A 24,593-nucleotide genomic window follows, 5' to 3' on the forward strand; every position below is an offset into this window, starting at 1 on the left:
ATGTTTGAGCTTCACAAATGATTTCCCAGTATGAGTAGATACATTTAGAGAGCATCCCTGAAGAGAAAGACTTGGAAGTATTGGTGAGCAAAAAGCTGCAAATGAGCTGGCAGTCTGCACTTGCAGCCCTGAAAATCAATGTGGGCTGCATCCAAAGTAGTGTGGCCAGCAGGGAGACAGAGGGGATTGTTGCTGCTCTCATGACACTCCACTGCACAACTGCATCCAGCTCTGGAGTCTCCAGCAAAAGGACGTGGACCTGATGGAGCGACTCCAGAGAAGGGCCACAGAGATAATGAGGACTGGAGCACCTCTCCTGTGGAGCCAGGCTTGGAGAGTTGGGGCTGTTAAGCCTGGAGAATAGAAAGCTTCAGAGAGACATTATAGCAGCCTTTCAGTACCTAAAGGGGCTACAAGTGAGATAGAGAGGGAGTTTACACCAGGGTAATGTAGGAAAGAGGGAAAGGCCTTAAGCTGAAGGAGGGTAGACTTACATCAGATGTTAGGAAAAAAATCTATACTGTGAGGATGGTGAGGTGCTGAAGCAGGTTGTCCAGAGAAGCTGTGAATGCCCCAGCCCTAGAAGTTTTCAAGGGCAGGTTGGATGGGGCTCTGAGCATCCTGCTCTGGTGGAAGGTTGCAGGCAGCGGTGAGGCAGGGGACTTGGACCTTTAGGTGATCTTTAGGGTCCCTTCCAACTCAAAAAATTCAAACACCCTAACATGATAATCTGAAAGAATAGGTAGACTGAGTTCAGGAAATACAAAAGTTTATTTTCACTATGGTAACTTTGTTTCTAAATTCCATTTTCTTATTTTTATAAGCTACTACTTTTTATTTGGGTCAGTCTGACAAATTTTTACAAAGTTTCTCTCTGGAGTGAGGGTATTCACTTACTTTGCAGTAAAATAACTGTAAGAACTAAATAAACATTTTCCATCATACCAATTATTTCCACAAAACCTGTACACATTATTGGTATGTAGATAAAAGGGCAGCATCTTGTATAGAATTTGGATGCAATGTTTTGTGTAAAAGGCTGATTTTAATATTTTAAGGAACACTGTCTTACACTCTTCATGAAAAGAACATTTTGAATTTCAAAAACCTGCTGGAAAGTGACAGAAATACTTTCAAAACAGTAAGATTTAATCTTATTAGCTCAAACCTCTGAAGCTCTATGGATTCTGTTTTTAACATGTCAAAATGTAGTTTGACCACTATTTTTTCTTCAAATGCCTACACAGCTGCAGTATTCTGTGCTTCTGATGGAATTAATGGGATTCTAAAGCAATTAAATAGGATTAGAAAAGAATACTTGAGAAAAAAAAATAGTCCTCTATTCATGAAGGTTTTTTCCTCAGTTTTGGTTCCAAGCAAAATGAAGATGGTAGATATTCACTAAATTCTCTTTATATTAGGGTTTAATTAATCCAGAATGACAGTTGAGTGCACTTTCTTAATGCTCCATTGTAAATCATCTGCAAAGCTTCAGTTAACTTGAATTTAGACACATTTCTGCACTGCAAAAATGAAAACATTAATCTAGAATTATCACTATGGAATAAATGTAATTCTATTACATTTCATGCCAAAAGCCTCCATATGCAAGTCTTTAAAACTGAGGGATAATTTTGAAATAAATCTAAGGATGAAAAAAGCCATATTTTACCTTCACAAAAAAAAAATATAAATTATGCAGAATTTAATTAATTATTAATATGCTGGTTTTGGTTTCTTCTGGTGTATTAAGAGGTAGATTAATCTTGCAGTCTTTGTCCATTTTTTACATGATTAATTATCTAAAAGAACAATAATAATTGCAATCATGTTTGTGATTTTGGCCAGCCAAAGGCATGCAGCTGATCCTGATTTCCTTTGAATTTTTTTTTAAATTTAACAGCTGAATTGACTAGAAGAAAAGTTTTTTGAATGTGGATTATATGAAAATTACTTGAGTATATTATTCATGTTGTGCAGTTCACAAACTATTATATCACTGTATTTGAATACCTTGAGCATATGAATCATTTCAGAGTAGAGAAAACTAAACAAAAGAGCATGCCCTTTGTCAGGAAATATTCAAACAACCATTTACCCTAATTTTTATGAAGTTTGTTAATTTCTGATAGTCTGAAAATTTCTTCATACCATCAGTGTTCTCTCAAACAATAAATACTCTGGCTCAGGATTATAAACAAATAAATTCTGCTGTATTTAAGAATTCTATTATTTACTGAATTTTGCTGTCTTGTATGGCCTAACATATTTACTGAATTTTGCTGCCTTGTATAAAGACCTAACACTTTAACGACTCCCTGAAAACATTGAGCATTCTGCTGCTTTTAATACTTTAATGAGAGAGGTTGTATTGTGTTACTTTTCCTTTGGTTTTTTCTTTAAATATTATGCATCTCTAGCATAAGGTCATCCAAAACATTGCATCAGCTGCAGCTTTCATTTCTCTGTTTCACCCCTTAGAAACTGTTCTTTCAATATGTACAATAGTAGTTCCTTGAACAATAATTATACAGTAATTATTACACAATTATTAAATATTAGACCCCACCACATTTTTCGGAAAGTTTTTGAAAAGTCCTGGCTGGTAAAGACCTAGAGAAAATCCTTGTGCTGTCCATAGAAAAGGGAAACTAATTTTTTTAAATAGATGCAGAGCCTTGGCCTGGTAGAATTGGGCATATGTCTTCTTCATATACATGTCTTCCACTACAAAAGTATTCTGCAGGCAAACACTTCCTAAGGAGAGGTGTGAGGTAATGAATTTATGAATTAAAGGAGATTTTCTTTATGGAGAAATACCTGCAGAGCCAACCGGACAATGCACCATATTCAGGCCAGCAGTACTGTTTCTAAAAGAATTTTGTTTAACAATTGTTATAACATTTATGTTACAAATAATTGTTGTAACAATTATGATAGTAATGCATGATTTTGATTTACTCATAGCTAAAGAAAAACAACACTTCATGGTCTCAAGGTATGCACAAAATTTACTTGTTTAAACACCGAAAATCAAAGCAGACTCACAATTACAGTTATTATTGTTGATGGGACCAACCTTATCAATCAGTAATTGATACAGTTACAGTGGTTGGAAAGAAATAAAGAAACCCAGAATAGTTGTCTTAAGGTATTCTGCCTCTATCAGTGTGAATATGGAACAGGGTTAGTAACAAACTAAGGGGTTTCATGCATGTATTGCATAAATAAATTTTTTGCCCTTTGCTGGTCAAGGGAAGTAAAGTAGATCACAATGCATGAATTTAGAGCATGCTGTTTCTTTCTTGAGTCTATTTCTGCACCAAAAATATTTTAGCATTATTTTTGTGGAGAACATGCATGACCCATAGAGAAATTTTCTATCAAAGAGCTCTTCTTTTGGACCTAAAATGTAACAGTAAACAGGTTCCAGTTTGTATTAGAAGGACAGAACAAAATTTCATTACAAAACAAACTGCTCCAGTTGCTGGAGATTAATGGGGTGTTTTTCCCCTGGCTTGTTGTGTCTTGTAAAATATATGTCTCTGCATGCTTATTAAGGAGGGATGAGGGACTACATGCACACAGAGAGTGTATTGCACTGCTTAAAATTGCTCATCACTGCCTTGCTGAAGAGAGTTATGACATTATGGTATGTTAGGAGCAAAGCTGAAATCCATGGCCATTTAAGTCACTGTCAAGATTTTAAAATGTGATTCAGCAAAAGTAGTTAAATAGCTTGCCAAAAATGTAAGATAGAACATCTTGTACTATTTTTTTCCATGCTCAGGAGAGTCCTGGAAAAGGAAGATGCTTTACATCATTATGTATAAAACTAAGGACTTTAAGTGAATGAAAAATAAGTACTTTTTATTATAATGTGCTCAAAATGATCCCTAGTGAGATAAGGCATTATTTATCCTAATGAAATTTTTTAGCAATATTGTATTTCTCTTTTAAAACTGTGTTAAAATATTCTTTATCACATGCATCCACATCTACTGGTTTTGTTGCCCCATTTTTTATCAGACTCTATTTTCTATAGATAGTAGGAATAAGGGATATTTCCATCTTATTAAGCTTTCCCAAGAGAGGCTATGCACAAGGTCAGATGCACATTTTTCTGGTTTTGCCCTTTTCTTCAATGTAGATCCATGCAACAGAGATAAGGACATGTCTGTGAGAAAGCTTATGCTTGCCAGATCGCATGATCACCTTCCTCTCAGCCATACTCTTTTCTAAAAAACAAGCCACAGCTCCAGCTCAAAGCATTTGTAGTAAATTTAGAATAGCAGACCCCAGCTGGTAGCACAGAGCAAAGCAGAATGCAAAGCAGCAGCAGAGCATATTGGTGGACTAGTTCACTTTTGTTCAGCACTGCTTGTCTCCACTTTGTCTAGACTGTATGAAAGCAAATTTGGAAGTGTTTAGGAACCCCAAAATATGCAAAAGCTCTCTCATACTGGTTGTTGTACAATTAGCTAGATCCCATGGCTGACTGTATTTGCAGATGGCCACTGTAGAGTTAACATTATGAGCTAAAAAGAAGCTACTGCAGAAAAAAATCCAAACAAATAGAAATCAAACAAATAATGTCACCACCACCTCCCAAACCCCAAAAGTAATAGCATTTCAATTGTTGTCTGTAAATACGTTCTTACTTTCAGTTGTTTCATAGAGACCTGATGTTTCACAAAGATTTTCAAAAAATTTAAAGCAATGTAAAAGGGCTTTATTATTCTTCTAAAAATAATCATTGTTCAGAACTAAAAATGCATAATAAAATATACATTCAGCATTAATAATTTCCTGGTTATCAAATGTTCTTAATTTTTATTGAAATATTCTGTGTTGTAAGCTTACTATCACCCAGTCATGATATTGCTTTATAGATGGTGGCTTATATACTTCTCAGTAGTACTCATGGATAAAGATTGTTATGACAAACATTCCATGAAAATAGAGATATGAATTCACTCTTATTAAATGGTGTACACTATTTTGATAGCATTTTACAGCTAGAACCTCAAAGCATATATAAATGAGAGTTAATTCTCAACAAGTTCCTTTAAATGGTAACTAAAACTATTGCAATATTTCATACATGATTATATCAGAGTAGAAAGACAATAGGTGACAGGGTAAGTGTCACTAAGCACTGGAATCAAGAACAAGATGAGAACACAGGACACAAAAGTCACAGCATCCTCTGATCACATTAGTTTATTACCTTCTGTGGGAACTGTGCTGCTTTTAAAAGCGTTTTCTACTGCTTCCAAAAATGCTTAGCAACACTCTGCTTACCATCAAAATATTTTTTTTAGAATCCCTGTTAGTGATATTCCCCAGAACCAGAATGTCACAGATCAAATATTTATCACAGATGTTGAAAGAGAATAAGAAACTCCTGCTCTTCTTGGCAGAACCAAACAGGTTCAGTACACAATCCTTTGACTCCAAAGACAAAAAGGGTTTGGGAGGAACAGCTAGATTTTTTGTAGTATCTTCAGGAAATTTGGAGTAATCCTAACATTTTACCTCTCTTGATACTGTCAAATATGACGGTTCAGAAGGGCTGATGTCCTCGGTGGACAATGAAATTTAAACTGCCTTTGTCTGCTGCATGAATACATCTATTTGTGGTGAAATAACACCATTCAACTTGACCTGGCTTCCAAACATGTCCCAGCAGCTTCAGTTTTCAGCTGCATTTAGTAAGGGATATTTTCACAGGATCAAACAGGAGAAAATGTCCAGGACGCAGTGTCCAAAGACTCAAGTCTTATGCATGTCAAGTTTCCATGTTGCAGCTCATATACCCCACAGAAAAGAAGCCAAATATGGAACCCAAATGAAGCCAAAATGAAAGCTTTCCTTGCACACTTTGGCACTTACTGTTCTTTGAAGTAGAAATATCTCAAAGCTGAATTAGTAGTGTTGTATCCCTTTGAAGATCAGGTTATCATTTGAGGATTGACAGCTGTTTAAAAATTCCTGTTTGAGAATCCTGCCATTGGCAAACACCCTAAATGTACATACAGCACTGGCTTTTGGCTACTTCTGTCCATCTGTTGAGTTCACACTATGCCAAGTCGTAAGTGAAGGTGTCCTCCCCAGGCATAGAAGTTAGGCTGTGATTGGGACAGAAAAGCAATAAAGATAGCAATAAAAATAACCTCTTTTGTAAGACTTTCCCTTTTGCCAGGGCTTAGTATACATAAGCTTTTTTAAATTGATTATGCAATTATTGTACCAACCTATTGACAAATTCCCTTTTTCAGTGAAAACATTTGGCTTGTTACTGAGGATTGAGTTAATTGTGAGAACTAAAACAACAGCTGGTTACTTATGAAACTTTTTATGAATACCAACAAAATAAAATCACAATTGAAATATGTTGTATTCATCCAAGAATTGTGTTTTTCTCCTGGCATTCCTTTTCTACAACGGATAGATATTAAGCATTTACCTCTCCCTGTAAAGGATTCGAAAAAGTCTCACACAACTTAAGCTCTTAACTAACCATGAATATTTGTGTATTAAAAGGAGAAAACTGAATAGAACCATTGTTCTTCTTTGATTTATTCAAAAGCTTTTCGTAAATACTTGAAAATTATTTGCAGATAAGAGAAAAATTGTAAAATAAATGGTAATTTTCAAAGAAAAGGTTTTGCAACATTTGTAAAAAATGTTTTACGTTATACAGTGATGAATGCATGAATAAATGAACATCCTTAAATATTTGAATTTCTATGTATGAAATTTTTTCCTTAAAAATATTCAAAATTGTGTTAAATTTTATGAAACTGCTTGTGTGTAGTGTCATGGTTTCTGACTGGCACATTATAATGTTTTATAAAATCTAATCAACAAATATGTAAAAAAGGAGGTAATGGCTCCAAAGAACATGAAACCTAAGGTACAGTTTCAGGCAAAAGAAAAAAAATCACTGTTAAGCAAGCAGCTGCTATGGCTGAAGTCAAATCTAACTTGAAAACAATAGACAAATGACACAGAATAATCAGGGGTGACCTTACAAGGATTATTTTAGACTTACTGCATAGAAAATCTTTAAGCAGTCTGCCTTTGTTTCAGTAGCACTCCTGATTATGGTTGTACATAGCCTCAATAACCAAATGTTTGCTGTTCCCTATTTTTTGGTATAATTTTGCTCTGTTGTAAGGTTTCTGTATTGAAAAGTGAAGCAATGAAAGCTATTTAAGTTTTGATCCATGTTTTGAGACAAACTAAATCCACAATTTAGTGGAATTACTTCTCACAAGTTTTCATTTTTCTATTTGTTGGATTGAAGTATTTCTCAGAAACACCAAAATAAATTGAGAACAAGATGTACCTCTTACCTGAACAAATGAGGATAGACCAAAGCTGTGTTTTTTCCAGGGATAAAAAGCCAGCATTCTGGAAATGCATTTAAAACATTGATTATCTCATCATGTATCAGACACACTTAAAATTAAAATAGGTCTAAGAGTAATTCAGGAGAAATAAAAAAAATATTTTCCTTTTAAAAGTGGGCAAAGTGGTGACAAAGATTTTTTTTTTTATTTTCCTGGTATCTAGAGGAGACTCTGCCTGACTATTGCAACAAAGAAAGTAATAGATTGCTGGAATAGTGCTGAACCTGAAAAAAAGTCCCTTGTATAAGGAAACAGCAGACAAACAAGACCCTTATAGCATGCCAAATTTGTTTCATTGCAAAAGATTTTTTTTTCTGTTATTTTTTCAACAAAATTGAACTCTACATTCAAACACCTTAGGGGTTATTAGTTGCAGGTGTATCTACTCAAAGACTGGCTATCCTTCATGTCCCTAAAACCAAAATCCCGAAGCCAAAATCCAGCTGCATTAATGCTTTCCAAAATCTCTTGCAGGAGGATGTTATTATGATCCATTTATAAAGAGATGCCTCTGTCCGAATTAAGGTGCAAACAACCACAGGCTGAAGTCAATAACACGGATTTTATTTAACAGTAAATATAGAGAGGTAGATAGAAATGGGAGGGGGCAAGTTGGGCATTGGGGGGAGAGACAGAGAAACAAGACAGACTAAGTAGAAGGCTGTAGTGGTTTTGGTTTGCTAATCTCAGTCACGGCACAAATTAATGTAGTGGGTTGAGTGCTGGCCAAACGCCAGTGCACCCATTAAAATTATTTTCTCAATTTTTGCTGTGAGATAAGGATTAGGAGAAGGGCAAAAGCAGGCTCAAAACTTTAAAAGGGTATAAAGAAAGCTTTATTAACAGAACTAAAAGAAGAATAATAAGTAGAATAAACTTTCAGAACACTTCTCATTTCCTCAACTCCTCTTTCCTTTCCCACTGCCACTATAAAGAGAGAAAACTTGGTATTTTCAATCAGTTAACCATCTTTATAATAATTTTTATTCAGTTCACTTAGGGATAGAAATCTCTCTTGTCATTCCATGGAGACTTTTCCACAAGAAACAGTTCTCTTGTGGTTTTAATTTTCATGAATAGCAGCCACCCAGAAATCTGCAGTCATGAAGATCCTTCCACAGTTTGGTAGTCTTCCCACAACTACCATCATGGGTCATCTCAGCTTATTGGGGTACAATTTTAAGGATGAGCAGCTCTAGTAGAAAAGCAAAAGTTCTTTTCATTTATCTTTGGAATCATCTCCATCTCTGGGAACAAAGATCTTCTTCTTCTATCTTTGGGGCAAGTTTTATCATCTCTTGTTTCTTTCTATTCAAGCTTCTCATCAGATCACAGCTGCTTCAACCTCTGCTTGCTTCAACATGTGTGCCTTTGCTCATGGCTGGGGTTAGAATGCTACATTCACCAAATGCATTCTATGAATTACGGGGGAGAGTGTCTGATGTATCAATTATACCTTTACTATAGCATTACAAGAGATTTTTAGCCCAAGATTAAGGCATTTCCTAATTCTCCTCTTATTTGGGATTTGACTCTTTCTTCACTGGCCTCAGCGTCTCTATCTTGCTTTTTTTACATGTCTTCACCCTTCCCTTTTCAGTCTTTCAGTAAAGCCTTTCAGTAAAGAATGACTGACTATAATAACAAATCTAAGGACCTGAAATTTGAAGCATATTCTACAAAATTTTGATTAGGTCAATCATTGTTTTATAGTGGTTATCTCATCAGCTGGATCAAGAATCTGTTTAGATTTACATGAAGGAGTTTATGCAGAAAAAGGGATATTGTCCAGTAAGTAATAAGTTAAACTCATGTAAATTATGGAAACAAAAAAAAGAAAACTGTAACAGATAAATCCAAACAGATGTTTCCACAACTGCTTGGGAAACTATGCATTCACTTCCTGGCTTTGTGTTTAAAACAAACTGTATGAAAATCTGAAACAGAAACAAAATAGCAAAATACAATAGGAGTTATAACTATTTTTGCATGAAAATATCCTTTCCTCCTGCCATATATACCTCTCCTCTCTCATTTTCAGGAGCACTGGAAAATACATGAGCACTTTGGAGCCAATTTTTATAATTGTTACAAACTGGAAATAGTCCAGTGCAGTGCAGCTTCACTAACTGCAGTGGAGTTCCAGCCAGCTAATAAGAGCAGCCAACTTGCTCATTTACAAGAGTGTTTGGATTAATGGCTCTAGCCCAGGACAGCTTCCTACAGTTGTGCTGAAAAGAGCTTTGACTTCTGCTGGCTTTGTGAGTTTTTGTGTGTGTTTGGGGTTTTGTTTCTTTGGTTGTTAGGGAGTTTTAAATTTTTTTCAATATAGGAAAGCTCCAATAATTAAACAATTTTCTGTATTTATTCCAACAGCATGTTTATGTACCAGTCTTTCTCACAGCTACTCTATTCATAAAACTAAGAATAGGCAAGGGGACAAAAAGTAATTACTTCCATGTTTCAATTTGTTGATTGAATGAATTTAGAAGAAGCCATATTATTTTTTGCTTTAAAATTTACTGCCACTGTAGCAAAGATCCAAATAATATTTTAAAATATATTAATAAAATTAATAAGGTGCTAAGTAAAATAGACAGAAAATAAATACTAATGAAATAAATCAGAAATAAATAATGTAATAAATAGAAAATTAATCATGGAGCAAACAGTTTGCATGTACAAAATTATTTTTAAAATGTCTTTCTATAATATTTCTTCTTTTCATAAGCAATTAGTATCTCAAGGCCAAGGGGAATGAAGAAGCCTAAATAGCGATGTGGATGTCCACTGTAAAAACAATAATCTTGAAAAATTAATTTCTCAATAAGGAGCTTCAAATATATTCTTTCACAGGAATCTACAATTAATTAATTAATATCAGTCATTAAAAGCTTCTTCTAATATATTAAAATGTTTTTGCCTTACACTTTTCATATTTTTATAAAACAGAACATAAGAATTTTTTATTTAGTCTTGTCAGAAACACCCCAATAACACCCTGGTTTGCATTTGAAATAATATATGCTCATTAAAATGTAAATCAAGGGTCCAATCAGAATATGATGGCAATCAAATTGCAGCATTCAATGAAGAGGTTTCCAGGCTGACTTCATTAATAAACATAATGAATTTCAGGTTCTTACCGGTCTTCTATTTGTTTGTACAACTTTAAAGGCTCAATTATGAAGCTTTGAGACAGTCTAAAAATAACATCAGCCTAATGAAAATTTCAATTAGATTTGTGAAAACCTTTCTTTATTTTTTATAATCTCACTTTTCTCTTTAACTGTTGCAGATGAGCTCTTGGGAGAAAGATTAGCAAATGGGATGCATTATGTTATATTTTTTATTATGCATACAACTAGAAAGTATATTCTAAAAGTTTGCATAGTATTTTAAAACCTATTGTGTCTATACTACGTACTGGTTAATGTATTTTAGATTTTTGTTAGCTTTTATATTTTACTCAGTTAATTCATATACTTTAACAGCTACAGCTTTCTGCTTTCATAAAAAATAATCAAGCATTTTTTATTGCCCATCAAAGAACCAAATATATTTTCAAAAATTCAGTCCTGAAAATATATATATATTTTTAAACTATGTTCCTATATGAAATCTTTAAAATTCTGATATCATGTCTGATTTTATCAAGCATAAAAAAAGAAAGGTAATATTCATAGGTTTTATTACTTGAAATATATCTTCTTTCAGCCAAATTTGGGTTCAAGTAATCTGTGAATTCACTCAATCAAAAGCTCATGGCACTAACATGGCAGGCAGCACATCACAGAAAGCAGAAGTCTTTGGGACTGAGCAGACAGTGGAAATACCTAAGAATTTCTTGGTCCCCAAAGGTTAATTGGACACCATAGTGTCCCTGATTATTTACCAAGCCCTTTTTCAAAACTTCAGTGTGCCAGCTTCAGTGGCCTTTATTTATAAGCATATACCTTGGAGCACAGCACAAGAGAACCCCTCTTTGGAGCCAAGGACTGTAGGGATGTGGCTGCTGAGCAGCTCATGGGATCACAGGGCACACAAACCATTGACAGCAGGTCCCTGAAGTTTCCAAGATAGAAGGTCAACTCATTCTCTCCTTCACTTCAAAGAATTTACCGAATCCTAGTCCCAGAGTAACTTCTTGCAATCATGTTGGATTTTGCTGGGCTGTATGAATGAATGAAAAATTCTTTAGACAAAGTATCCTTTAATTAAAATCCATAATATACTAGCTCACTAATCTTATATTTAAAATCCAAAAGCCATAATCAAAATTATCTAAAACTACCTTTGTAAGTAAAATTAGGACAATTCCCCAAGGATTTATACATCTGGAAAGCATATGGCACATTTTAATTTTAAAATTTTTCTTTTTTTTTTAGCAAGATAAAATTGGAATTTTTTTTCACACACTAATATGATATTGTTATTAAAATGGTATCTCACTAAAAACTCTGATTTCTCCCAGATGAAGCAGGTGTTTTGGATTAAAAAGAAGTTTTAACCAGTGCTACATGTGGTACAACAAGCATACTGCCACAGCTATGGTCTTCGGAGATTAATAAGCATTTCAAAGTGAAAGGAACCACCCTAATGTCTCTCCTTTGACTGCAGAGTGAGGCTGGGTCGACTATCTTAGACTTAGCAAATATTCAGCTATAAAGATCTGTGCTGGTGAACACCATCCTCATTGTATGTAACACTTCATTCTCTGCAGTTTCATGAAAGAGCAATGGTTCTACATTTGGTGCCATGTAGTTCAGCCCTGTTTTTTATCAGGATGAGACAACATGTCATTTTACTCCTTTTCAGTTTGGAAAGGACCTTCTATAAAGTAAGCAGTCCAATGACACTGTGCCAAAACTGTCAGGATTGGGAAAATCTGGTTTAGCATCTGGGCTGCTGTGGGAGTACAGGCAAACCTGGCATAAGGCAAGGGCAGACTGGAAGGGTGAATCTGCAGAATCTACACATGTGCCAGCCTCACTTTTTTCTGGCAGTTTAAGCAGACACTGTGTAAATTAAATTATCATCTGTAAATTAGAGTTACCGTTCCTCTTAATTTGACATTATCCCATACTGTTATTCTGTCATGTCCAGATAAGAAACAAGGTTCAACTTTACCTCTTTAAAGGATGTTTCTCTGTTTCATTCCAACAAACTCATGACAGATATCATGTTCTTTTGTGAGTCACTTGGATGTGACATGGACTGCTCTCACAGTATATGTTGTCCCTTGTAAATTGAGTTATCTGATTAAAAGAAAAAAAATCTTAGTAGGGAGAGGCTTTTTAGCAAATGTAAAGCAGCCTTTTGATAGATGCCCCTAATTGTTCTTTATGTCTGTAGAAATGGATACTGAGGCCTAAAATTTTGGAGGATTTCTGTATTAAGTTAACATAACAAGAGGATATACTATGTGTGCAATGTGTAATATATAACACTACTCACTGAAATAATAATACATTATTCATGAGGTGTCGATAAGTGCACTTTAAAATAAATTAATGTTTAACTCCCTTTCACTCTGATTTGTTTTAATTAAGCCTGTGATCTACTTGTTTCTCAGTTTTAAGTAATTTCATTATTTCATTTCAAAATTATTGCAGCAAACCACTAAATTTTAATCACATAAAGGCTTTTCTTGTGGGATTTAAAAGAAAAATCTTTGTATTTTTAATTCTACATATTTTACAAAGTATAGGAAAGCCTGTGTAATGGACTTATCAAAGTTGTAATTATTCTTCACACTGAGATTTGGGGCTTGTGTCTCTGTTGTTCATCATTCATTAATGATACAAACAGGCTTGTCTTTTGACTGTAGAAATCCTTTTTATAGTTTATAATTTATGATGAACATGGCCTTGTGTGATAAAGACTCATCAAAGTCATAATTATTTTATATTTATATTCATTGAACTGTGCCATCTGTTAAAATGCTTAAACTCCTTTTCTATCCATCTATAGTCTTATTATACATCTTTTCTGGCAGGCTTAATTTCTATCTTAGTCTTTATGGAATCTCCCAGAAAGAATAAAAACATCTGTTCAAATACTTATAAAGTTTTAAATCAAAAACCATACTATCTGTTCTTTACTTTTGCAGTAGTGTTTAAATGAAGGTTATTCAGCATATAATACATTGATCTTTAAACTTCTTAATTTTCTGCACTAGCAGCCTATGCCAGCTCTCTTTCTGCTGCCTGGTGGTACTGCCTCATCATACAAAATGGGCTGAAACAAATCACCATGTTCTTCATTTTATTTCTGCATGTGTTTTCCACCATGCAATGTTCCACACACTTTTTACTCTAACTCGTTGGGTTTAAAGGAAAACAAGTTTTTTGTGAAGACTCATTTATCTGTCTTAATTCAACTCTCTTTCTAGTCTGGTGGTTTTTTTGTTTTGTGGTTTTGGGGGTTTTTTTGGGTTTTTTTTTGTTTGTTTGTTTGTTTGTTTTTTGGGATGTACTCTTGTGCATTCACCAAGGGATAAAAAAAAGGACCAACCAAACTAAAAAAAATATATAAAAACTGTATTATGTTCATGAAAGTCAAGCTTAATAACATTTTTTGTTTATCCATACCAGTTTATGCAGGCAACTTTCCTGAAACATCTCATGAGATTTCTATACTTCTGGTAGAATCTGCCAGCATATAAAAATCACATTTTGTGATTTTTTGGTGAATTCCTTAAATTTAAAGCTGGGATAATAAGTATAGAATCACTTTCATATGCCAAAGGGCAAGATAATTAAATAATTTGCCTTATTTCTCTTACAAGTAAACTGACTTTAAAAAGAAAGTTTTCTTTTAATTCCATGTAAGAATACTTATTGGAGGGAGGGAGGGAGGGAGGGAGGGAGGGAGGGAGGGAGGGAGGGAGGAAGGAAGGAAGGAAGGAAGGAAGGAAGGAAGGAAGGAAGGAAGGAAGGAAGGAAGGAAGGAAGGAAGGAAGGAAGGAAGGAAGGAAGGAAGGAAGGAAGGAAGGAAGGAAGGAAGGAAGGAAGGAAGGAAGGAAGGAAGGAAGGAAGGAAGGAAGGAAGGAAGGAAGGAAGGAAGGAAGGAAGGAAGGAAGGAAGGAAGGAAGGAAGGAAGGAAGGAAGGAAGGAAGGAAGGAAGGAAGGAAGGAAGGAAGGAGAATACTTGTGAATGGAGATAATGGTGCTTGAACAGGGAAAGCAAGATCTGGGCATACCAAATGGTAGATGAAATTCAATGCTTCATAAAGAAAATACAAACTAGAAAGAAAACTATGCCACATATATTTCTCATTCTAGAACTACATCAGGAACTCAAATCATAATTATGGATACTTCTGTGAAAGCATTTGTTCAGCATATCACAACCATATGAATATATCTATACATATATATATATATTTACAGATATATATATATTTTTGGATACTTATCCAAATTGACAGATTCATGCTCAAACATTAGTAGGATCATGAATGCTAAGTTTTAGTCTGCAAAATTCTGTTTTATACATTTTTAAAGTGAAGTCATGACACTGAAATATAGCAAAAAATTCTTACTTATGCTGCTGTCCAGAAAGGTCTCATGTTCCATGCAGTGATTGACAGTTGGGTAGACAGGCAGCAGGATTTTCAACACTCTGGTCACACAGATGACTCTTCAACAAATAGCATGCACAGACTTTGGAAATTATACAACTTTTGCAGCCTGACCTCAGGGCAAGTAACATGTCCCTTTTGTCTTTTTACAAAATCTATTGATGAACTTGATCAAATGCCAGTTATGAGTCACCTGGCATGCAACCTCCTACAGTTCCTGGATTTTCTAGTAATCCATAATGAACATTTCTCTAATGAAATATCATTTGGGGATTATCAGAAATACTTTCCTTAAACTAATGGGATTGAAATCTTCAAGTTCATTATTGACTTTCTGCCCCAATACCTGCAAACTATAATTTCTCAACCTGATGTTTTTTCTAAATCACCACAGAGCATCTCAGATTATTTGCCATACAGTTATTGCCCTTAGATAAACAAATTTCTTTGCTAGCTACTAATCATTATTTAGTAAGGTCTTGCTACATTTAGATTTATAATCATCCCCTACTTCCTGTATCTTAAAGGAGCACTTGTAGTTGCATTCTGCATGTCTTCAAAAGGTCAAGGTTTTTGCAGTACCTGTAAAACCAACAAGACTACTAAGATGCAGTTGATTGTCGATCACAACTATTCAGCTTTATTTCTCATGATATGTGATTCATATTAAAATTTCCATTTTCCATGTTCAAAGAAATGAGAATGGTAATATTTTTAACTTTTAAGCTCTAACAACGTTTCAAACTTTCATAGAATATAAAATGTCTTCTTTACATATTCCTCTTAATAATTTGGTTTAATGCTGAGAATACAAACCCCATCTCAATCATTTTGTGTCAAAAATTTTGACAGCTGGCAAGAAACTGTGTTCTTTAACAGCTTCATGTATTTTCCTATAAGATTTTGAATAAGTGGAGATATGTACAGTTTCTACACCTTAAGGTATCTTATGTTCTCACAGATTAACAGATGATTCCAAATACACGTCAATAAAGTTTCTTGAGACATGTCTCTGTTTGCCCTTCGAAGTAGCTAGAAGATACTGAAACCTGTCCTCTCTTCCTACCAATTTTTATTAAAATAATACCATATGAAATAATAAATATTTTTTTCAGATTTCTTTTTCATTCATGTCTAGAAGATTTCAACTCTCAACTAGCATATTTTCACTTGCTGAATTGAGCCAGATCATTAGGAGATGCAACTACTAATGTAATGATAAATTGGACCATTGCTTTTGTATTTCAGCAAAAGTGATTTAGGAACACAGTTTTAGGTTTAAAGCAAATGTTCATAGAAAATCTAGATCCCCTAATATCCACATTCAAATAGAGACACTGAAATTTCCCAACTCCCTTCCTAAAGAATGATCTACTCCTAGAGATCAATCTGTTAACTTATTATTTATAAAAATCCAGAGCAATTTTAAGTAACTGATTGCCAAACATTTTCTGCCAGGGCTGCCAGAGAATTATTTTAACCTTCATCGAGGAATCAAGTGCCTATTGATTAATTTTGAAGGTACTGTAACCTTGAAGATTGAATGAAAACATCATGCTGAATACAACTGCAGGTTTTCTAATGGAAAGATATTTTCCAGAAAGCATTTTTGACAATGTTTTGTAATGCAAATTAATTGTAAACCCTAAGGTCCAGAAACTCAGATTAACTGTAAATTTGGATATTAAAATTAAATACAGTATGAGAATTTTAAATGTATGGAAAGTTAGTGAGTGTGAAAAAGCACAGTGAGGCCTGTGCATGTGCTTTGAGTTTAGAAAGGTGTTCATGTGTATCACTACTGAGAAACTACAGGAGAACCAAAAAGTTGAAACTTTAGTGGTACTTCATGGTCCAGTTCAAAAGACATCCTAAATAAAAGAACAGTTTGTGAAAGTATGAAAGAAATTTTGTGGAATTTGATGAAAACCTATTTTGACAATATTCTTCTCTTCAGTGGATGTGTTTAAAACTACTTCCTGGTCTTTCTAATTAACTTGTATCTTCCAACATTATCAATTCTATACTCTTGAAGAAAGGTGTGACCAGGTTCCCTGAGTCCCCAGACTGCTGGAATCTTCCTAAAGCTGAGCTCTAGAAGAGCTGAGAACAGATGGAAGCCTAAATGTAGTTAATAAAAATCACTGTATGGCCTTTCTTTTTTGTAATTTAAATTTAATTTTTATATCTATATGCATAGGCATCTTGGATCCTTGATCACTCAGGAGCTTAAAGTTTATGAATTTCTCCATGATTGTATGGAAGAAGAGATAAATATTGCCATTTTATTCCTAAAAGTACAATACCAGTTGGAAGAACCATATTCAAATAAAAGCTCATTTTCAGGAGCCTGCGTAATAAATTATACCAATTATAAATTACTAATTCATGAATAAACATTTCATCTGTCCAGTATTACTGGAATTGGATTAACTAGTTGGGCTGATGGTCAAATTGCTGATTACAACCTAATTAGGAGAGATTTTGAGGCAGAAAGAGATCATGCAGAGGGGAATTCTCACTATTCAAAAGCAGTTTCCATGGCCAGTAGGCCTAAAGAGATTCACAGACTAACTCAGGTATTTCCCCTGGCTGTCTACATCAGGCAACCTTAATTAGTCCTTTCTAAGTCACTGACTTCAAGTGTCTCTGACATCAGATTAAAGGGAATCAAGTGTAAAGTGATGTAGTACTGGCTTCCTGTGTCTATATTGTGCCAGAAAACAGGGCATACCAGGCATTTCTTCATTTTAAAGGGTCACGTCAACAGGATGAAAAATGAAATATGAATAACAAAGAGTAACTTTTTACTATTGCATCACAAAAACATTGTGTTCCCAATCCCACACAAATAAAATACTGTTTTTGTCAGAAGTAGCTACTCAACCCTGAGTGAAGTTTATCAAGAAGATACTATTTAAAGTAAATATTATGATTTCAATTAAAAGGTTGGGTTATCATACGTATAACCTTATTATAGTCAATCCTATTAACTTGCATAGATTTACCAGGTTCAGTCACAAACTAGTAGAGCATTTTTTTTTTTAATTTGATGCCATTTAAAAACCCCATGTCTTAATAGCAAAAAACTAATTTCTGCTTTTCAGTCTATGTATGTTCATGGGTTTATTAAATCCTACTTTTAGATCTTCAGGGATTTTAATCCTATTAGTTGTATGTTTATGGACAAAATGTGTTCACTTTGCTACATAAATAATTCAAAGCCAATTAGATATCTTATTTCATAGGTCCTTTAATATACATTTCATCCTACAGATTTCCTTTGAAACTCTATTCATTTGTGTCCATTTTTCTTGACCCCTGACGTTTAAAATTATGAATGGTATTCTTAATGAAGTCTTGTAAGTGTTTGTATAGTAACAAAAATATTTTCCTATGTCAGCTGGAACTATCTTGATTGATAGATTTCATTTCTTTATTTCATGGCCACAATACCATTAGCAGAGAAAGAGATTTCACATGGAAATTTAATCTCCTGTAGTATTTCAGACAATGAACTTTCTCTTTCTAAAAAGACCTCTATAATTTTTAATCTCTAACTACATGACTCAACAATTCATTCTGTAAAGCCTAAATTTTCTATATATCTGTCATTATTTTCTTGTTTATACACACTTATAGACACTTTGTTAATACTTCATAAATAAAATTATTCCCATCTCTCAGTCATCAGAAACTTACATGATGACGGCAATATGTTTTTATGCCAGGGTCATATTTTATAATATTAAATGATTTTATAATAAATTAATGCAATTCATTTTCATTCTTAAGATACTTAACTTATAATTTTCATCCAGTCTTTTCCCTTTTTTATTGTAAAGTTTGTCATTCCATAGTAACTTCATTTAGAGAATTATTAAACGATGTATGATATATATTTTACACTTTTATGAATGACTTTCTTTTTTATATGTTAGTTCTATTTTTCTCAGTCTACCTTTCGCAGTTTAGAACACTAAATAATATCTACTAGATAATAGAGGGCTCAAAAGGATGTCTGAAAAACCTATAAAATAATTATTTAATTCTTAAGAGACTGGAACTTGAGACTAGATAAATTCAGATTACAAATAAATAATATGAATAATTTGGCCATGATAAAAAGTCTTAGAAGGATAAGGTAGATCTTATAGCAAAAAAAATTTACATTTGTATTATGAGTATATATATGTGTGTGTGTGTGTGTACGTATGCTCTCTTTCAAACATGAATTAACTTGTGGGATGTCTGTGACCAAGCTAGAACAAAAGATGTGACCAAATCATCAGGAATTTCCCATCAGACTTTATAATCTGTGATGTGATAAAACCTCCAAAACTATTATGTTAGTTACTTAAGCTTTATGAAAACTAATGATTATAATGAACAGAAGACTCTATTGAACATGAAAGACAAAGAATAACAAAGGTAAAAGACGAAGCAGAACACAATACTAAATGAAAAGAAGCTTTGGGTACTCTTAACAGCTAATTGATGCATAAGGGATTATGTAGCTCCAAAGATTTCAAATCAAGAAATTTGCATCTTTTTAAGCTTGTACACTTTACAAAAGTGTATCATAACCTGGTGCTAAAGCCATGTTTTCCAGCACTCTTTTTTATTTGCTATATTTACCTATTTCAAACCAAGCTAAATTATTTTGAACTTGGATATGTCAGATTGAAAGAAGTTATCTTTTTGCCTTTTTTTTTTAAAGTACTATAATCAGAAGAAGCTAAAAGTGATTTGTGAATCTTCTGTATGCATTACACCACTATGGAATAAATATAAATATTTAAATAGTCTACTATTAACTGACTGGTAAACATGTAAATAACTAAAATTGTAAATGAGACATAGTAAGAAAAGCCTACAGTTCTTCGGACTGAAATAAGTAATTACCACTGAGAAACTGATAAAACATAAACAAACACAACAGCATTATTGTACTCTGTATAATTCCCAGAGATAGTGGAGAAAGACATTAAAGCAGGTTATTTATTTCTGTGCCTAACCTTTCTACTGCAGAGAAAAAAAATAGGAAATAGAATATCTTAATAGGCTGAAAGCATTCTAAGAAAAAAGCACAATTGAGATACATTATTAATTAAAATGTTTTGATTAGATGGAGAAGTCCCAGAACAAAGGAAACCCCAATAGGGTACATCTCCACATTTCCAGCAAGTGCGTACTGGTAAGAGTGACTCTTCATCCCACTACTCTCTGAAGTATTTTTAGAAGAAATGCTATGTACAATCTATATATGTTACAAAGGAAGAGATTTTACATGCTAAAATCCACAGTGGGATTGATGTATAGCAATCAAGGACTGAATATTCCTTTGATACCTTTTTGCTAGAGCTACGGCAATAGCTTTCAAGACCTTGCCCAGATAAACAGTTTGTCAGGAGAGCAATTAGCTGAAATAGAATAGCCAACCTATTTTTACCTGATTCATTCCCAGCACTTGCTGCTCATTATGTTTAATGAGAACTCATTTACTGATTTAGTCACTTACCAAAAGCCCCTCAGGTGTAGTCAACAGAACATGTAGTCCTTTGCTAATGGTTCTACTTAAAATCCCTAATTATCAGTTCAATATCTCAGCCTCATGTCTGCATATTTCGATAAAATAATAATATAATTCTTTAAGCTCCAGCTTTTAATCATGCCTGGAAATGAGACTCAGGGATCTATCTCTAAGATACTTGAATTGTGCCATGACTGAGAAATGTAACAAACCATTGTTTTAGAAAGAATCAGCTGAAACATTTGGAAAAGGCTATACTATAAACAATATGTACAAATATATGTATCCTAATTGTTCATTCTGAGAGTACCATGGACAGGAGATTCCAGAGTGTCAGCTTCAGGAAAATAATACTTTCTCCATTTTATTTTCCCAAACTAGACTAAATGTTATGGGAGATGCAGCAGAATTTTCTGTACTGAAGAAAGTTTCTAGTTCTAAACAAGTAGTTAGGTTATAGTTAAATTAGATCTCCATTCTTCTGGTTGTGTAGGCATTCTATTTATTGCAGCTGCCTCCTGTTCAACGAGGAAACCAGAATTTGAATTCATTCTAAACAGTAATGAATAGAACAGTAGAAATTGTTTGTTACATACAATCTTAAGTTAATTAATTACCCAAGTACTAAGTAAAATCTTGTGAACATCATGAATTGGTCAAGACAATCATAACTAGTAAATATGCACATTCATGAATTTCCATTTGCATTTTACCAGCAAGAGCTGAATCACTCATTAAAACTACATAAGAATACTTGTATATATTAAACAAGCTCAAACAATATGAAATCTGTTGCTAGAAAATTTTCTTTCTTTAAGAAAGAAATGGGGAAAATTTCTTGAATTATTACTATTACTGAATGGTTTGCCCAGTTCTAATGGTTTCACAAACCAAAGTGCTTCAAAGTTTTCTCTATTGTAAATACTGTATAATGTATCAGAAATTTCCCTTTACACTTTGCAAACAGTAAAGGAAAAATATCTGACCGCATCTAATTTTCCTCAAAAAAGATACTGAAGTCCTTTAAATCATATCTATTGTGGACACTCTCAGAGAGAAACAGATAGTTTCCCAGACATTGTCCTGGGGATATTGTAAAAATCAGACAAAAGAATTAAAACAATTATATTGGTCTCTGCAGCTAGCGTTTGTGAACATGTGGAGCGTGTTATATAAGATGTTATAGAAAGATGGTCTGGTTTCTAATTAACCAGTGGGGTGACAGGTGTTATTAAGAACCAATCAGGTTCTGGGTGAACTATGCTGCTTATAAAAAGGTGAAGTTTTGTAATAAAGTGAGCTTTTATACCTTCTGAAAATGCATGCAGTTGTGTCGCTTTCAGTCCCATTCCTGAATCAATGGTGACATCTTTTACATGTTTTATCCAGGAAACTCAGAAATCAGCAAGATTAATATCTTTCCAAAATTTTCAATATTCACAATAATGTATTAACTTTCTTTATACTTCAAGACCTTCCTTACCAGAATTTCTCTTTATGAAGAAATAGCCCACCATTTTCTGAAAAGGTCCTCTGCACTAAATAATTGTTGTTCTTCTCATGAAATCTCTGAGCCTCCGGCCCCAATATCCTTCTTTTCCTTTTGGTTCATCAATGTCCTGAAATATTTAAAAGCTTATGGGAGTGAAGTTTGACACAAAGTGAATATCAATGTGGATGTAAACATTAGTATCTCAAAGCTGGTATCATTTTTGTGTACTGTTGTGTACGGTATATAAAAAAAGCACAAAATGGACTTTAGTGTTTTCACCCTGCCATTGATTATCGTACCCATGAGATGTTTTTACACACAGATAGACAATAGCCACACAAATTTATTCTTTTTCTTAATGCTGTGGGTAATCTCTGTATTTTTTTGTGATTTCTGAGCACAGCAAATGTAATTAAATTAAAGTTGTCTAGACTCTTGCTGTGGTTTTATTTATTGAATATGAATATATATGAATCACAATTTTTTTGGAAGAAAGACTTTTCTAAACTTAAATCGTCAAAGGTAATGTGGTTTTGAGATTGAAGTATCCTGTTTATATTTTGAAATCCCATTTTTTCTGTTTGCACACTTCCATAAGGTGGCTTCAAATGCCTACCACCATCTGCAAGAAATTTTAGGAACGCTTTGCCTACCATAATAGAAATGGAAAATCAGTGCTGAAATTAAAGGTAGACATTGGGGGGGGCAGGGGGGGAAGATAAAATCTGTAAGAAAAAATAACTTTTTTCTTAAAAGTACAATATTTTCCTATTAAAATTAAAAGACTGCTCAGAGGCTGGTCCTTCACCTCTAATGTAGGTTACTTCCATGCAAATTCTGCATTCTAGATTGATTTTTACTATTTAGTAGTTCACTTTGTACTGAATTATGCAAATATATAAAACAGTATGTGATACTTCTGCTACTTAGAAATGTTTTGTAGTTTGGCACCTTGTACCGGTATTAATTTTTATTTTTTGCAATAATACAGTGAGTTGCTTGGCCTCTGCCATACGTATTTGTATCACTTGTAAAGGGGTGTTGATGCACCATTTTGTTTTGATTTGTTTTGGGGAGGAGAAAGGTTTTCCATTTGTTAAATTTCTGGACTAAAATGCAGTTTGAAATCTTAACAGGATTTCTGCTGAATGATGAACTGTTCATATCTTTGCCTTGGTTTCTAAGCCATGAAGGATTCCTCAAAAATGTAAGTTGAGCTAAACAGGGATTATAATAAATCAGTGGAAATAGATGGATACATGAAGCACTTTGCAAAGCTAAAAGGATTGTAGGGATTGTAAATTAAATGTTTATTACGACTGCTATCTGCCAAGATTCTGTATAACTCACTCATAAACATGAACTGTAGTTGCATAAACCCATTAAATTAACTCTCAAGGACTTTCTGAAAAATTCAAGGTTACATGAACTAGCCTACAGAATAACTGCTTGTCCTGACTTGATAACAGACACTAACAGAGCAAAAATGACAGTTTGATTCAGAGACAAATACGAGTGAGTCTTGAATGCCTGGCTTCCATTTTTCTGAGACGAGATAGCCGTTCTTTATAAAGCTTCATTGGCGAACATCCTGTCAGTTTAAAAGGTCAGACACTGCAAGTTATCAGCAAAAATGATGATGTACAGACCATTGGAAGAAAGAATGGTTCTACTATCTTCACTCACCTGTTATATATTTACTCTGCTGCCCATCCTCAACAAGTAGGGAGCTTATGGAAAAGAATAAAAGATGTGCTGAATGGTGAACTGGTTTCAGGTGTGATGCAGCATATTAGATATGCAGAAGATGTTGAAAACCATGGTGAGTGGGGTGAATAATTCTGGATTATTTTACCTTAGAAAAGTTTTACCTTTTGCAACAAATATTATAGATTTAAATAGATTTTTAAGTTTAATATTTTATTCACAGCAATGTCTTATGCTACATGGAAAAATGCAGAAAATTAATCTGTTTTTTCTGTTTCTGAAAAGTACACTTAGATGCAGGTCCCTTACACACAGAATAAGTATCAATTAAGGACTGCCTTCTTTAGCCATTTAAAAAAAAAAAGAAAAGAAAAAAAGACAAAAATAAAGAAAACAATAAAATAGGTCATTATTTGACTTTGCCTTTGATTCTATATGCTGTGGTGGTTGACCCCATCTAACAGCTGAGCATCTACACTCTTCCTTGCTTACTCCTTGTCACCCCTACGAGCAGAGGATGACAATAAAAGACCGTCCTTGAAGACGCTGAAGACTGTAGTATACAGCTATAAATCACTTCCTATCAAAAATGAGATTTCTAAACCACAATATTAGTATCAATGATCTAGTCATTGCACAGCAAGGTGTTATATGATAGTTTTTAAATAGAATATGAAGAATGTTTATTGGGTTATGACACTGCTATGTGACACAAAGGTTCAGTTCTCTTTAAATAATTTGTGTGCTAGCCTTCCATTGATTAAATGAGATGATTGGATTTCTTCTCTGACTTTTACATTGTGAAGATAAACACATTTATGGTAGAGGAAGCTGTGTGACCATTCAAAGAAGCAGTTG

At 33.8% G+C, this 24,593-nt stretch overlaps 1 long non-coding RNA gene across 1 annotated transcript; it reads right to left on the minus strand.

Annotated features, from left to right (window-relative positions):
* Window positions 1–3,908: 3,908 nt before the first annotated feature.
* On the minus strand, window positions 3,909–23,759 carry LOC135302113 (uncharacterized). Its single transcript, XR_010363806.1, has 6 exons — window positions 23,715–23,759; window positions 22,020–22,155; window positions 12,549–12,676; window positions 11,375–11,591; window positions 7,362–7,419; window positions 3,909–6,131 (listed from the first exon to the last, which is right to left on the minus strand). It is a non-coding gene; the product is annotated as an uncharacterized LOC135302113 (long non-coding RNA).
* Window positions 23,760–24,593: the final 834 nt, after the last annotated feature.

This window comes from Passer domesticus, chromosome 6 (genome assembly GCF_036417665.1).
Source record: "Passer domesticus isolate bPasDom1 chromosome 6, bPasDom1.hap1, whole genome shotgun sequence".
NCBI classification, from domain to species: Eukaryota; Metazoa; Chordata; class Aves; order Passeriformes; family Passeridae; genus Passer; species Passer domesticus.